The 14,683-nt window shown below is 43.1% G+C and overlaps 1 protein-coding gene and 1 pseudogene across 14 annotated transcripts in view; both read left to right on the plus strand.

Annotated features, from left to right (window-relative positions):
• The window catches only part of Erc2 (ELKS/RAB6-interacting/CAST family member 2), an 841,097-nt gene that overhangs the window by 77,537 nt on the left and 748,877 nt on the right, over positions 1 to 14,683 (plus strand). The gene's annotated exons all lie outside the window — the stretch shown is intronic.
• LOC110325673 lies at positions 10,443 to 12,001 on the plus strand (annotated as a pseudogene).

Consider the following 14,683-nt stretch of genomic DNA (forward strand, 5'->3'; position numbering starts at 1 on the left):
GGGCCTCTCCCCCTTGATCACTAATTGAGAAAATGCCCCACAGCTGTATCTCATGGAGGCATTTCCCCAACTGAAGCTCCTTTCTGTGATAACTCCAGCTGTGTCAAGTTGACACAAAGCTAGCCAGTACATAGGGGTTGACCCCAGGACATCAGATGTGCTAACAAATATTCTACTGCTGAGCTGCAGTCCAGCCATCTTGAGACATTTTCTAATTGTTGTGCTTATTGTGGGTGGAGAGCTGTTACTTTACTGGGCTTGGTCACAGGTGCTAGTTAGATGCCAAGCTTCCCACAGTCCTACAGTGCATAGCACAGCTTCCATAAATATTACCTGACCGTGGATGTCAATAGTGTTAGACTTTAGTGCAATGTGTGGCCCAAAGTAAAAACTCATTAAAAGAAAATTAGTTTTTAATTGTCATCATCTTCATCATCTTTATCACCAACTGCTGATATAAAACAGTTGTTCATTGCATTTTGGTTTCCCTTTGAACGTGTTTCCCCATCCTTTCTCTTCTTGTAGGTGAATTTATCTCAGAATTAGACTTCTATCTTAGCCTTTCAAGCAACCATTTTCCCCCATTATCTCAGACCAAGATTTCTTGGTCAACTATTTCTTTTACTTTAACGTATTTTTTTTTTTCTGTTGTTAAGCCAGTATACATCCTAAAGTCAGGGTGCTGGGAACTGAAGCCCACGTAACACCACCTTCTTGAGGTGTGACCTTAATTAATTTATTTTTTAAAGTTTCAATTTTCTGATGTTAAATGGAGATTACTAATGTACCTTCCATAGAGCTTCAGTGAGCATTAAAATAAATGAGGTACGTGAAACTCTTGGCTTAATGGGGATGCAAAAATGGTGCTCAGTACATATTATTTCATAAGTAAATAGATGTTGCTGTGGGTCATTCTCCTCCTTAAAAATAGTTATATGATTGGGCTTTGGCTTAAATCCCTGAAAGATAAGCTGTCTTGATAACTAATAAAATGGATTCTTCCTGTATCTACTCTGTCCTGTCCAGACTATAGCCACAGCCACCTTAGTTTCTTCTGCATTGCAAGTATGGGCTGTCTGAGTTGATATCCGTTTAAATAGGATATACAAATTTAACAGATTCGGCACAACAAAATTATTATAAAATGTCTCAGAAATGTTTACTGTTGATCTTGTCTTCAGATGAATTATTTTTGATATGTTGGATTAAGTAAAAAATACTATTGGAACTAATTTAACATACATTGCTTTTATGTTTGTGAAATATGGCTGTTAGAATATGTAGTTTCATGTGTGGCTTGCATTTATTTCTGTTGTACTGCTCAAGGCTAACCTAAGAGTCAAGCCTCCTGCAGCGGTGGCTCATCTGTCTGAATCAGTATCCCTGAATGGTTTCTGGCACACTCTCAACAAGGTAGGATTGGTTGGGGGTCTGTCCCTTAGGCCCAATTTGTCTGGCTTGCTTGGTGACTCTGTTAGTTACTTTATTCCACTGCTGTGACAAAGTATCCATCAGGGGTAATTTAAGGAAGGGTTTATTTTAGCTCACAGTTGGGAGTGCATTTGAGCATGGTGGGTAAGGCGTGGGGGAGGGGCTAGAGACACCCATGGCTCTGTGGTCAGAGTGTGAAGAGCAGAGAGAGAGAGAGAGAGAGAGAGAGAGAGAGAAGGAGAGAGAGATATGAATGCTTGTGTGATTCAGCCTGAGGCCCAAAGTCCTTGAAGTGATACTTATCACATTCAGTGGGGGCTTCCCTCTTTACTCAAACCCAGAAAGACCCTCCCAGCTGGGCTCAGAGGCAAGCCTCCTGTGCTAGCCCATATCACACCAAGCTGGCAGTCAAGATTACCTATTACAGAGACATTCTAAAGTAACACAATGATTAAAGATGGCATGCCCAGGCCTCTACACTCTCTTCGGAACTTGGACTTTTATGGAGGAGATGCTGTTTGTAAAGCTCCAGTCACCCTTGGAGACCCCATTCCAGGGAGCTGCGGTTCCTCCAGTGGAAGTATTGAGCTTCTTGGCCTGGGTGTTCTTTGCTGCTTTTGTTGTCTAGTCCAGTGACTTCACAGATTTGTGAAGTTCTTACACTCTTGCAAAAATCTCTTTCCACTTGCTTGATTGTGGTATAGTTTTGTTGTTTGGGTTCCCTAATGTATTCTAAAAACTGCTTAGAGCTAGTGTTATGGCAGACTGAAGAACCTCATGTGCTCCTTCTTAATACAATATTTTCTTCCACTTGGTGCCTTTTTTTTTTTTTTTTTTTTTTATTTTTTTTTTTATTTTTTTATTTTTTTATTTTTTTTATTTTTGTTTATTTTTTTTTTTTTTTTTTTGAGAGCTGATGTGTGAAGTGATTAATTCTATTTAAAGATAAAAGCTGATTGGGACTGTCTGCATAATGCTTTGCTGTAGGTGTTTATCTTTTAATGTGTACTTCAGAGCTTCCACATGGTGCAGTGAGATGGTATCTATTGTAAATATGACTGAATGTAGAAGCTTATGACAGATATCACAAGATTATGTAATTATAAAAGTACAGGCCCCCGACAGATCTGCCTTGGGGTGGACAATCTCCGGTATTACTTGCTTCACACTGTGGAGATTGTGTGGACATGCCTATGTGTTGATAAATGCACAAAAGAAGTCTGAAGGTTCATAGTATTCCACCCGACGATGGTCACTCTGATCCTGTCTGTACACAGTCATCAATGTTTCATTTTCTGTGCATGTTTTTAATCACAAAACTGAGGTTTGTTAATAGCTTGTGATATATATTGAATTCATGGTATGTGAAGCCATTGTAACTAGACAGAAACTGGTACAGCTACTGGGTTGGCATTGCCAATCAACCTTGATCCAGTACTCTACTGGTAGAAATTACACAGTTAGAAAAGTTCAGTTAGAGTCCAGATGTTAGGGAGTTTGATGTGAGAGCACAGGAATGGTAGACACATTTGTTCCTGGAAACGTAAACCCAGCTGAGTCTCCTGAATTGTATTGTATCAATAGCTTCGTGGTCATTGTGATTTCTTCGTTTATTATACCTGCTTGCATCTAGTCCCCATTAGACTGCTCTATTATGTCTCACTTTCTTTTTTTCAAAAAAATACAAATTAAAACTATTTTTAAAAAATTATCGTTTGTGTGTGTGTCTGTGTGTGTGTGTGTGTGTGTGTGTGTGTGTAGGAGAAGGCCATCAGGTTATCAGATAACCTTGAGCTGGAGTTATAGCCATTGTGAGCTGTCTGATGTGGGTGCTAGTAATCAAACTTGGGTTCTCTGGAAGAACAGTACGTGCCCTTAATCACTGAGCCATCTCTGTCCTACTTTGAACACATTGCTAAGAGATGAACTTCTTTCATCCCATTGATGTGTGTTCTGTTGCATAGTTGTGACTAGTCCAGCTTTGCCTGTTACGAGTGGTTGTTTGTATGCCTCATATCAGGGTTGCTGTTACCACAACATCTAGGTCTGTTAGTAAATGTTCTACAGACTGTTTCTCTAGTGAGACTCTGGAGAAGCTTGGGAGTGTTAAGTGGGCGTTTTCTGAGCAACTTAGTGCATCTGCATTTTCTGTTGTTAGATAAGGAAGTTATCCTGAACTTAGGAGCTTCAAACAATGATTCTTATTGCCTGTCTTAGTCAGGGTTTCTATTCCTGCGCAACATCATGACCAAGAAGCAAGTTGGGGAGGAAAGGGTTTATTTATTTGGCTTACACTTCCATACTGCTGTTCATCACCAAGGAAGTCAGGACTGGAACTCAAGCAGGTCAGGAAGCAGGAGCTGATGCAGAAGCCATGGAGGGATGTTCTTTACTGGCTTGCTCAGCCTGCTCTCTTATAGAATCCAAGACTACCAGCCCAGAGATGGTCCCACCCACAAGGGGCCTCTCCCCCTTGATCACTAATTGAGAAAATGTCCCACAGCTGGATCTCATGGAGGCATTTCCCCAACTGAAGTTCCTTTCTCTGTGATAACTCCAGCTGTGTCAAGTTGACACAAACCTCCCCAGTACATTGCCTCACATGTTTTGTGGGCCAGGAATCTGGCTCCTGTAGTCCAGTGTGTCTAACATGTAGTTTGACACCTAAAGCTGCAGTGGCTTCTGAAGGCTTGAATGTGGGCGCACTTGTCCATGATGTCATTGGCAGGACTCAGTTCCTGAGAGACTTTTGGCCTGAGGGCTTCACTTTCTCCTGGCTGTTGACCAGAGACTTCTTTTAGTCCTTGGTTTTTGGCCTCTTGGTCAGGTCAATGTAAAGCATTGTAGCCTTAGCCCAGTGGTTCTAACCTTCCTAATGCTCCGACCCTTTGGTTGTATATTTTAGGCATGGGCTCAGGAGTGGTAGAGACAGGGGAACCAGAAACTCTCTAGCTAATCTCCTGTGGCTTCTGAGTTTTTTTTTTTAAATTTGTTATAATTTTTTATTTGGTAGTATTTTGCCAGCATGCATGACTGAGTGTGATATGTGTGACCACTTGGCATGCCTGGTGCCTGAAAAAGGCAGATGACCTCATATCCCCTAAACCTCGAGTTACAGATGGATGCTGGGAATCAAACCCAGGTCCTTAACCATTGAGCCATCTATTCAGCACTCCCCGTGTTGCTTCTTAAGTAGGCTTTTGTAATATGCCAATACTCCAGATTATGTATATCTATATTCAAACTTATGAAGCTGTGCATCCCAATGCTGAGAAAACTAAATAAATTTATGGAATTTGTATTTCATGGGATTCTCATGTGCTATTTCAAAATTTCCCTCTTTCTTGATAGAAATTGATTATGTATTCAAGTTGCAAGTTACTGAACCTAGTTTTTAAAAGACCCTCACATATTAGTTTGATTTCTAGATGTTTTCAATAATTTTAGCCTGACTCTCCTGTAATTCTATGGGATTGCTGACTAAAATGCACTAGATGTTAGACTGTGAAATGCTGCTGTTGAAATGCTGGTTGGTTTTGAAAATAGGCTATTATATGAGATTGCTGCTTATTTTAAATAATCAGGGAGATAATCACTAATGCCAGGTTAATTTAAAACTACAATTAATTGAGACGCCAAGAAGAATTTATGCTCTATATTTATTAAAGCACAATACACGACTCCAACTAGAACTGGCAATATTGATATTGGACCTAGCAGACATTAGAATTTAATTTTCTGTTCCTGAATAGTGATGGATTTCTTCTCCCTATATATAATTGTATTCTTCATCTTAAGCTGTCAGGCTTGAGTTGTTAACACGTGTGGTCAGTCCAATAAGAGTTATGCATAGAATTATGAAGGTAGTAATAGCTCAGATGTAAAGTCTGCCAGGCAATGCTGGACTCTAGCTCCAGCTCGGCTTTGGAGCCTTTTCTAGATTCCTTAGCTTCTGTTTCCTGGTCTGGTGTGAAGATTAAGTGAGGAAAGATGCGAAGAACTTGGTAGTTGTGTTTGGAATCGGCGTGAGGTTGCTAGTGTTCAGGGATGCATTGTTATGATGATAGTTAGGCTTAGCAATATTATTTCATGTCACCAACGTTAATTAATGTAATTTAGTAGGGGTGTGAGCAATTTTGAAGCCATGGTTGTAGCCTGTCATTTACACAGCTCTTGGATTTGAAAGTGTAGAACACATGCTACTACAGAACTCTTCAGCTCATTTGCTGGGGAGGCAATTCCCCTACCCACTCTGTTCACTTTCCTCTTATGTGGAATGGCTGCTGAAGCCCCTTAGGGGATACACATCCCTTCTCACGGCAGAGGCTCATGTGTGGTGTAAGAGATCCAGGACTTGAATTTTCTTAGGTCCGGTTTCGTCATCCACAGCATGGATTCTTAACACTCCTTGCAGCATCAGGCTTGGGTGAGAGCTAATTGGAAAAACGACCTGTGATGAACGTGACAGTTTGTGTCTGGGATTGGTCTACACTCCTTAGTGAGGCACAGAGAGGGGTTCTTTCCCCGCCTCCTCAGCTTTCTCAGGACGTGACGTGGAGAGAGAGGGGCGTGTTTTGTATGTCAGTCTGGGGTGAACTGATGAGTTTCCCTCAGCTGGACATGGCTGGCTGCAGGGCGGTCTTGGGATCAGTGGTTCCTGTCTACACTGGTGACTCATTTGTCATTCTGCCCTGACATATCAGGTGCGTCAGCTCCTGGTCTGAGCAGAGCCTTGGTGCACCAGTGAGAGATTAAGTGATCTAAGAACAGCGGATGTGCCCGTGTGGGGAGGCGGTGTTTATTAACGAAAGCAACTGACCCTGAGCCTTTGGGAGGCAGGCGGACAGGAGAGAATTATTGTCTCACTGACATATGGCCAGATCCCGAGCCATTGCAGCATGGGCCAGGGTTCTGTCTGACATGGTTTCTTTGTCTATTCATGCGTGTGCTCCTCTTTCTTATCATCCAGGAAAGGCTGAAGGTCCATATCTTTACAGCTTAGACCTTCTACCCAGTTGTCTCCAGAGCCAACTGCATTGTAAGGCCTTATTGACCTTTCTATTGTTGTGTTACCATGGACTTATTTAATGGGAGACTAGCTGTGTGTAAGCGCTTGGGACCCTGGGTAGGACCCAAGAACTGAAATTGTGACCTTAGTGAAAAAGATGGGAATAATTAATAGTCAGTGTGAGTTACTTCAGTACCAGAAACATCAACTGCTTAGCTGAGGTCAAGGGAACAATTTTCACAGGTCATGGGGATGAACTTAGAAAGTGAAGTGTTTTTGTAAGATGGTGTTTAGTGTTCTTGTTCCCTTGTTCTTCCCTTCTTGCTCCCGCTCTGTCCCTGCACCCTCCCTTCCCCATTCCCTTTTCCCTTTCTCCACCTGCTCATGGCCGGCCTCATCATCTCTCCTCTCTCTCTCTAGTTTATTCTTTTCTATAGGCAGAGAATGGTAGAACCGCCCCCCTGTGGCTAGCCAATCAGAAGCTGAGAGCAGAGCACTTGTCCACCCATGTTGAGGAGTTGAGGCTGGCCTGGAGTCCTTCTGAGATAGAGGAAGCCATTAATACCTCTCGTCAGAGTTAGCGGTATGACGAAAGCAGTGTCATTCACACCTGTGTGCAACTCTGTACCCACCAGTGCTCCTGGAGGGAAGCCCACTGATTTCATTATGTCACCAAGACAGACTTAGATGGAATCATTGATTTGGTTCTCACTGCTGCCTCTCTGGAGTGAGTCGATGTTTGTTCACATTGCTTCAGGAAAAGTTCATGAAGTGTTCTTGCTGGCCTGATGCTTGCTATCTAGCCCACTCTCCTCAAACTCATAGCAATTCTCCTACTTCCACTTCCTAAGTGCTGGGGTTACAGGGGTGTGTCAGAACACCCAATTTAGTTATGGGAGGAGAGCTGCAATTGGTATAGTGGCCTCTTATGATATTTTACTATGCCACAAGATATTTATAGCAGGAGAATGTAGCATTTGAGATGAAATCCTTGAACTGTGGGCCTTCCAAATATGTATTCTTAGGAGGGTTGCTGGTGAGTACCCGGGAGAGTACTGCACGGCTGTAAGGGCTTGTGGGAATATCTTTGGATTAGACGAAAGAGCCCACTGTTAACTTAGTAACTTTTTTCTTAACCATTTAAAGCTGTTTTCCATGGCTCCCTAGGTAAAGGTGCCTGCTGCCAAGTCTGATGACCTGGGTTCAAGCCCTGAGAACCACATGCAAAGAAAAAACTGGTTCTTGCAAGCTATCCTCTGACACATCCCACCCCAAGAACGTGCACAGCATCTGCATGTGTGCACTCATGAGCATACATGTACACATACACATACTTCATCCGTACACAATGTAGTACCATCTTTTAAAAAAGCATAAAATGTTATTTTTTGATCTATGTTAGAAATATGTTAAGGTTTCACTTTTTTCCCATTTGTGTGATTAGTTATGGTCTGATCTATGTTTATTAGAGATGTTTAGGTATGGATTTTAGAATGTTGTATTCTACTTTTAGGACTTTCTCTTTTAATACACACCACACACACACACACACACACACACACACACACTATGGAAGGACAGATATTATAGGCATTTTTGCAAAGCAGAACTGTTGAAGATTTACATTTCATTGAACTTGTGTTCAAGTTGGTAAAGTCTGGTAACCCAGGTCATATACACTCAAAATAACCCTAAATTCTAGAAATAGAAGTCTTGTCTGCATTTAGGGAATCCTTAATTAAAGCTTTGCAGTCAACAAAAGTATACAGTTTAAATTCTATAGTTTTCTCAATATCTGGCTCATGGATGGTGTCCTGGTGAGTTTTTATTTCTTGTCTTTTATTCAACTTGACACAAGCTTAGTTGAGACAAAACGAGTTGAGAAAATGCCCCCATCTGATATGCTGTGGGGTAGCCTTAGGACACTTGGCTGAATAGTAATTGATGCAGGAGGACCAGCTCACTGTATGTGGTGCCACCCTGGGCAGATGCTCCTGGATGATCGAAGACGAGCAAGCCAGGAAGCAGTATTTCCCTGTGGTCTCTGCTCCAGTTCTTCCTTCACACTGCTGCCTGCAGTTCCTACCCTGACTTCTCTCAGTGATGGACTTAAAAGCCATAAAGGCGAAGTAAACCCCCTTTCCTCCCAAGTTGCTTTTGGTCATGATGTTTTACCACAGCAATAAGAAACCATAAGACTGGTGGGATGGGTCTTTGGATAGCAGCTGGCACTTTGGAGGTGTAGAAATGTTGATGGGAAAGTGAGGGGGCTTGCACAAGGAAAGGAGGATGGGTAGAAGTCTACAGGGGAGAGACTAGAGGCAAGGAAGGCAGAGAGGGCAGCATACCGGGAGGCAGTGCAGGAAAAGGGAGAGGAGGATTTCCTGGAGAAGTTAGTTTGTATTCAGATTCCTGAGTTGTTCGTTCGATTGGGCCAAGTTACTTTTTAGGAAATCAATTTTAAATCAGAATTTTGTTTGGAGGCCTCTGCATGTGAATAAAATTGGGTCTGAGAGTTTGTATTCTTCCACGTGGCTCCACCAAGATGTGTCATAAATAAACACTGTTTTCTTGAAGCCAGGTGATTCCTACAGTGTCTGTTGAAGACAGCGTTGGTGAAATTATGTAAGCTAGGCATAAGAACCAGGGTTGTAATGAAAGTATGCATAAGAAGCAGGGTTTCTTTTCTTCTTTGTTCTAGAGGAAGAGAAGAATTATACCTAAGTAACCTGTGTGTGATGGCCACAGTTAGTTGAGAATGACATCCTGTGTCTCACACCTCCAGACCTTTGGCTGGTTGCCTGCAAATGGTGATGTGACAGTCTCTGGCCTTCCTTTCCTCCTGCAGGAAAACCAGAGAGAATTGTCCTCTCTGGATTCAAGCCAGTATCTTAGGATAAACATAGAAGATGGAAGGAAGAGAATATCTTTTTTTTTTTTTTTTTTTTTATGACCCACATAAAGTTTCCCCATGTGAGTGCTAATTTGGTAAAAACCACATAACTGCCAGTCTGTGATTCTGGGTTAAATAACATTTTCAACTAACATAGGGGCTGTGTCCTGTGGCTCTCTTTATGGGAAACAACACTTTGAGATAGCACAACACAGGACGAAGGAAAACAGAAGTATAAGAAGAAATGGGCTGATTTCTCAAAAAAAAAAAAAAAAGGAGACTAATAACAAGGCCCATTCCTAGGAAATGGAGAATATGCAGCCAGGAGCTCGATAGAAGAGTAGAACTCACCCACACACGATTTTACCATATCATTGCAGATTTGACTCTGAACAGCAAAGTACAAGGGACCTCTTTGGCTACTACATGCCATTTAAGACGGAGTCCCGAGTCCAGGGCAACAAGACAGTGCAGACTGTATCTCTGGGGATGAAGAAATTTCCAGGTCAACTGAAAGGAAACAAAGACTACCCAGAGGAAAACAAACAGATGGTGCTGTAGCAAGACAACCTACGGCCATCTCTAGTGTTTGGCAGAGACTCAAGAGCAGGCAGTGCAGTGGGAAAGCTGTACATGGTAGACGGTCTCAGGTCCACGTTTTTATTGGAGGTCAGTCACTGCTTGAAGGAGGAGGAGGTGAGCTGGCTCACTAGAAATGAGGCATCTTATATGGTTGGTTTTGGGGGGGGGGAGAGTAGATTATTTACTTGGAAGCCAAGGCAAAAGTAAGGAAGTGGGTAGGTACTGACCGAATCCTGACTCCCTGAGCAGTTACTGTCCAGGCTGTAGCCTGGATCATCATGCTGGTTGCTGTGGAGATAGTGGGCTAGAGATGTTGGTTTTAGTCTCTCAATAAATGTCAATGAAAGCCTAATTCCTTGGTGGTTTTCACATACTGTGGCTTAACCCTAGCTGTGGTTTGATAAAAGGATCTGGAGTCATTTTTATAAATGACTAGATCATTAATATTTCTGACTTTACAGATCAGATTGACTAATTTACAACTGCATTAAAAATAGACATAGGTACATGTAAGTGAACGTAGATCTGTTCCAATAAAACTCTATTATTAACCCTGGAATTTGACTGAAACAGTTCATGTCATGAAATATTCTTTTCTTTCACTAAAATTATTAAAGAGCCATGCTACCTCATCTTTGGCAGTGCACAAAGTGGCACAGCCTACTGGTGATCCAGCTGCAGAAGGCCATGGGTATGTGGCAGGGCCATGTGGCCTCTGTGCTGTGACAACAGGCCAGTGTAACAATGAGCCACTTTGAGCCCACAGAGTACATCTGCTATAATCTGCTAGAGAACATTAACATTATCCCCAGGGAGTTGAATTAGCCTCTGACTCTCTCTGGAAGATCATGTTTCCATCCAGAGAAGGATACCTGGATGATCTAACCAACCAGGAGATCAGGCGGGGAAAGACAGTACTGCATCTGTGCCCTGATCAGGTGGTCAGGTGCGATGCAACAGCCCAGACTGCTATGCTGCCGTCTGTTAGCAGTGAGCTGCCCAATGTGTCTGTGCCATCAAATATCCACTGTGACTATCTGACTGAGGCCCAACTTGAGATATGAGAAAGACCAGTTCAGGGCCAAAGACATAAACCAGGAAGTGTACAATTCCTGGCAAATCCAGGTACCAAGTATGATGTTGGCTTCTGGAATCATTCACCAGAGTATTCTAGAAAACTATGCATACCTTGGAGTTCTTCTGATTGCCACTGACTCCCACACCCCAGTGACATTGGCCTGGGAGGCATTTGCATTGGACCAGAGGGTGCTGATGCTATGGATGTCATGGCTGGGATACACTGGGGGCTGAAGTGTCCCAAGGGGATTGTTACAAAACTCATGGGCTCTCTTTCAGTTTGGACTCACCCAAAGATGTGATCCTGAAAGTGGCAGGCATCCTCACAGGTGGCATAGGTGCTATTGTGGAATACCAAGGGCCAGGTGTCAACTTCATCTCCTGTACTGGCATGGCGACAATCTGCCATGAGTATGCAGAAATTGGGCCGCCATGTCAGTGTTCCCATACTTGAGCAAAACAGTACTTGAGCAAGATAAGTCAAGGAGACATTACCAATCTAGCTGAAGAATTCAAGGATATAGTGCCTGACCTTGGCTGCCAGTGTGATCAATTGATTAAAATTAACCTCGGTGAGCTAAAGCTGTACACCAATGGGCCCTTTACCCTTGACTTGGCTCACATGGTGGCAGAAATAGGCATTGTAGGGGAGAAGAATTGCTGGTCTCTGGGTGTCAGAGTGGGTTTGATTAGCAGCTGTATCAATTCAAGCTCTGAGGACATGGGAGAGTCAGCAGCTAGGACTAACAAGCACTGGCCTACAGACTCAAGTACAAGTCAAAGTCCAAGTGCTCGATCACACCAGGCTCTGAGCAGATCCATGCCACCACTGAGCAGGGTGGTGTGAGAGGCATTGTTTTGGGCAATACCTGTGGCCCTTACATTGGCCAGTGGGATAGGGAAGACATTACGAAGGGGGAAAGAATCTAATTGTCACCTCCTACATCAGGAACTTCACAGGCTGCAATAATATGAATCCGCAGAGATTGTCACAGCCCTGGCCAAAGTGACACTCACTGACAGGCAAGGATGGTGAGATGTTCAAGCTGGAGATTGCAGATGTAGATGAGTGTCCCCATTGAGTAGTTCTGCCTGGATGAAGGAGCTGCAGCAATAAGGCAGGCCCAGGTTGATTGTCCTGTCCCTCTCTGGACCCCGCTGGGTTTCAAGTGCATGTCCACGTGCACTGACAGATCTGGTCTGTCTGGCATAGCCTCCTGCTCTAAGATAGCAGCCAGACTTCCTTCCCGCTCTCCCTCATCCTCAGCCCAGTGAGTGATCCATCATAGGTCACACTTAAGGTTATATCCCAGCCCCTGCCTTCCTGTTCAGTTTGGCTTGTCCTTGAGCAGCCCATGCTGTAGTGATGCATATAGTGAACTCTTTATGTCTGGCTTTAAGTGAAATGTATAGTGAAGACTTTGTGTCTGGTATTAACTGAAATGTTTCAGCAAAGTGTTGGCTATGTTTCGGTCAGTAGAGGCTGAGAACTATTTTTGAAACAGTTTGAACCTTGAAGAAATGTTGTCTCTCTAGAGAATCTGCACTTGGTGCTATGTGAGAATGTACAACTGTACCAACCTTGGTCCTAAGACACTCTGGCAAACCTGGAGTTCTTACTTTTGGTTATGGCCAACCATGGTCAAAAGGGACTGCGATTGGTGCAGATTGTCTGCTCTTATGGGCAGCAATGGCAAGATAACTTTGATATTTGGAACTTTTCCTAGTCCCAGTTAACCTTGTATAATGTTTGAATAAAATAACTAGCTGTGTATCAGTCTTTTCCAAGAAGGCTGAACCCTCTGCTCCTTTGGAAAATGAAAGTTTAACATCTTGGTGAGCTTCTCTCTCTACTGTGGCACCTACGACCAACATCAACTAAAACCATGCAACTGTGTTTATTTTTGACGATGGCACTCTCTCTAAAGAAAAAAATATTACAAGTAGTTTTTAGCTTGGGGTCCACACACAAATAGGCAACATGTCTGATTTGGCTCAGGTAGTGCAGTTTTCCGGTTCCTGCTTTGGTGGAGGATGTGATAGGGACAGGGAGCCGGATAGGGAGAGATTCTCCTGTGAGTAGTACTCCAGCGTCAGCAGTAAAAATAACAGCAGCTGGAACTTGACTACTCATTTAGGTCAAACTGGATATCAGATATTGTTTTAAGCTCTTTGGGCAAATTATTTTCCTTACTATCTTAGTAACTCTGCGCACGAGGTAACTCTGTGTACTAGGTACCATTATCATCCTCACCACACAGATGCGGAAATAAGCCCTAAGTGGCACTTTGTGAGAGCAGGGATCCCAGCAGTCTTCCTCCGAGTCCCTGGCGGCATCATTAATCTCCTTTGGGTCATTAGACACATCCCCATCAGCACCCACACTGCAGTGGCTGAGGCTCACCCAGGGAGGAAGGCTGCAGATAGCACGCTCACTTCCCTATACTAATTTTAGCCACAAAGGCAACATCATAAAGCTTATTATGAAAATCTAGGGACCATTGGAAAAGCTAACAAAAGAGAACAGATGCATGTTTACCACACACAGTTCATCTCCCTCAGCAGTTAGGTGCCAGCATTCCTTGTCTTTCACCAGTATTTTATGTACCAGTTGCTTATGTTTTTACTGAGGTATAATTTACATGTAATATGACTCGGCTCTTCCAAGTACACAGCTTAATGGGTCTCGGTATATACTATTCATTTTTTTGTAAATTTGTTATTTAAAAATCTTAACTGAGCTATTTAATAATGTCACTCATATAATTATAATGCTATAATTATAGCTGTATAAGATTTGCCACAATTTAAAAAAATTTTAATCACCCCATAGAAATTCATAACCTTTTAGTAATAACTTCCTGTTCTTTTCTCATCCCTTCAGTCCCTGGTAACTGCAAATCCCCTGTTATCCTATGCACTTGAACATCCCAGGCCTTCCATAAGAGTAGAATCGTACAGTACTTGTTCTTTCTCCAGCTTATTTGCTTAGTCTAAGATGTGCACACTGCTTTTCCAGTCTATGTCATCATTTAATAGCACATTATGAAGTTGTTTCTACAAAGGCAGAGCCTGGGAAGTGGAGGTGGGCCACTTTGTCTGTCTGTCTGTCTGTCTGTCTGTCTGTCTGTCTGTCTGTCTGTCTTGAGACAGGGCTTATTCATGTAGCCCTGGTTGTCCTGGACTTGCTTTGTAGATCAGGCTGGCCTTGAATTCACAGAGATCCACCTGCCTCTGCCTCCTGTGTGCTGGGATCAAAGGTGTGCGCAACCAAGCCAGATCAGTGGAACACATTTTATCAGCCATGCTTAAGCGTTTAGATTTTACTGGGTAGGCAGAAATAGTAGAAAACATTCCTCCCTCCCTCCCTCCCTCTGTCCTTCCCTTCTTCTTCCCTCCTCCTCACCTCTCCCACCATTGCAACTTTCTCTTCCTTCCCTCCTTTCGATTTTCTCTTCTCTTTCCCCATTTCCTCGTTCCTCTTCAGTAGGAGATAAGAGTGTTCAGGTTGGATCTTGACTTACAGGAAACCTTCCTGACCTCTCTTGATAGCTGGGCTTCCCCCCCCCAATTTTTATTAGGTATTTACTTCATTTACATTTTAAATGCTATCCCCAAAGTCCCCATACCCTCCCCCTCTGCTCCTGTACCCACCCACTCCCACTTCTTGGCCCTGGCCTTCCCCTGTACTG

This window comes from Mus pahari, chromosome 8 (genome assembly GCF_900095145.1).
Source record: "Mus pahari chromosome 8, PAHARI_EIJ_v1.1, whole genome shotgun sequence".
In the NCBI taxonomy this organism is placed as follows: domain Eukaryota; kingdom Metazoa; phylum Chordata; class Mammalia; order Rodentia; family Muridae; genus Mus; species Mus pahari.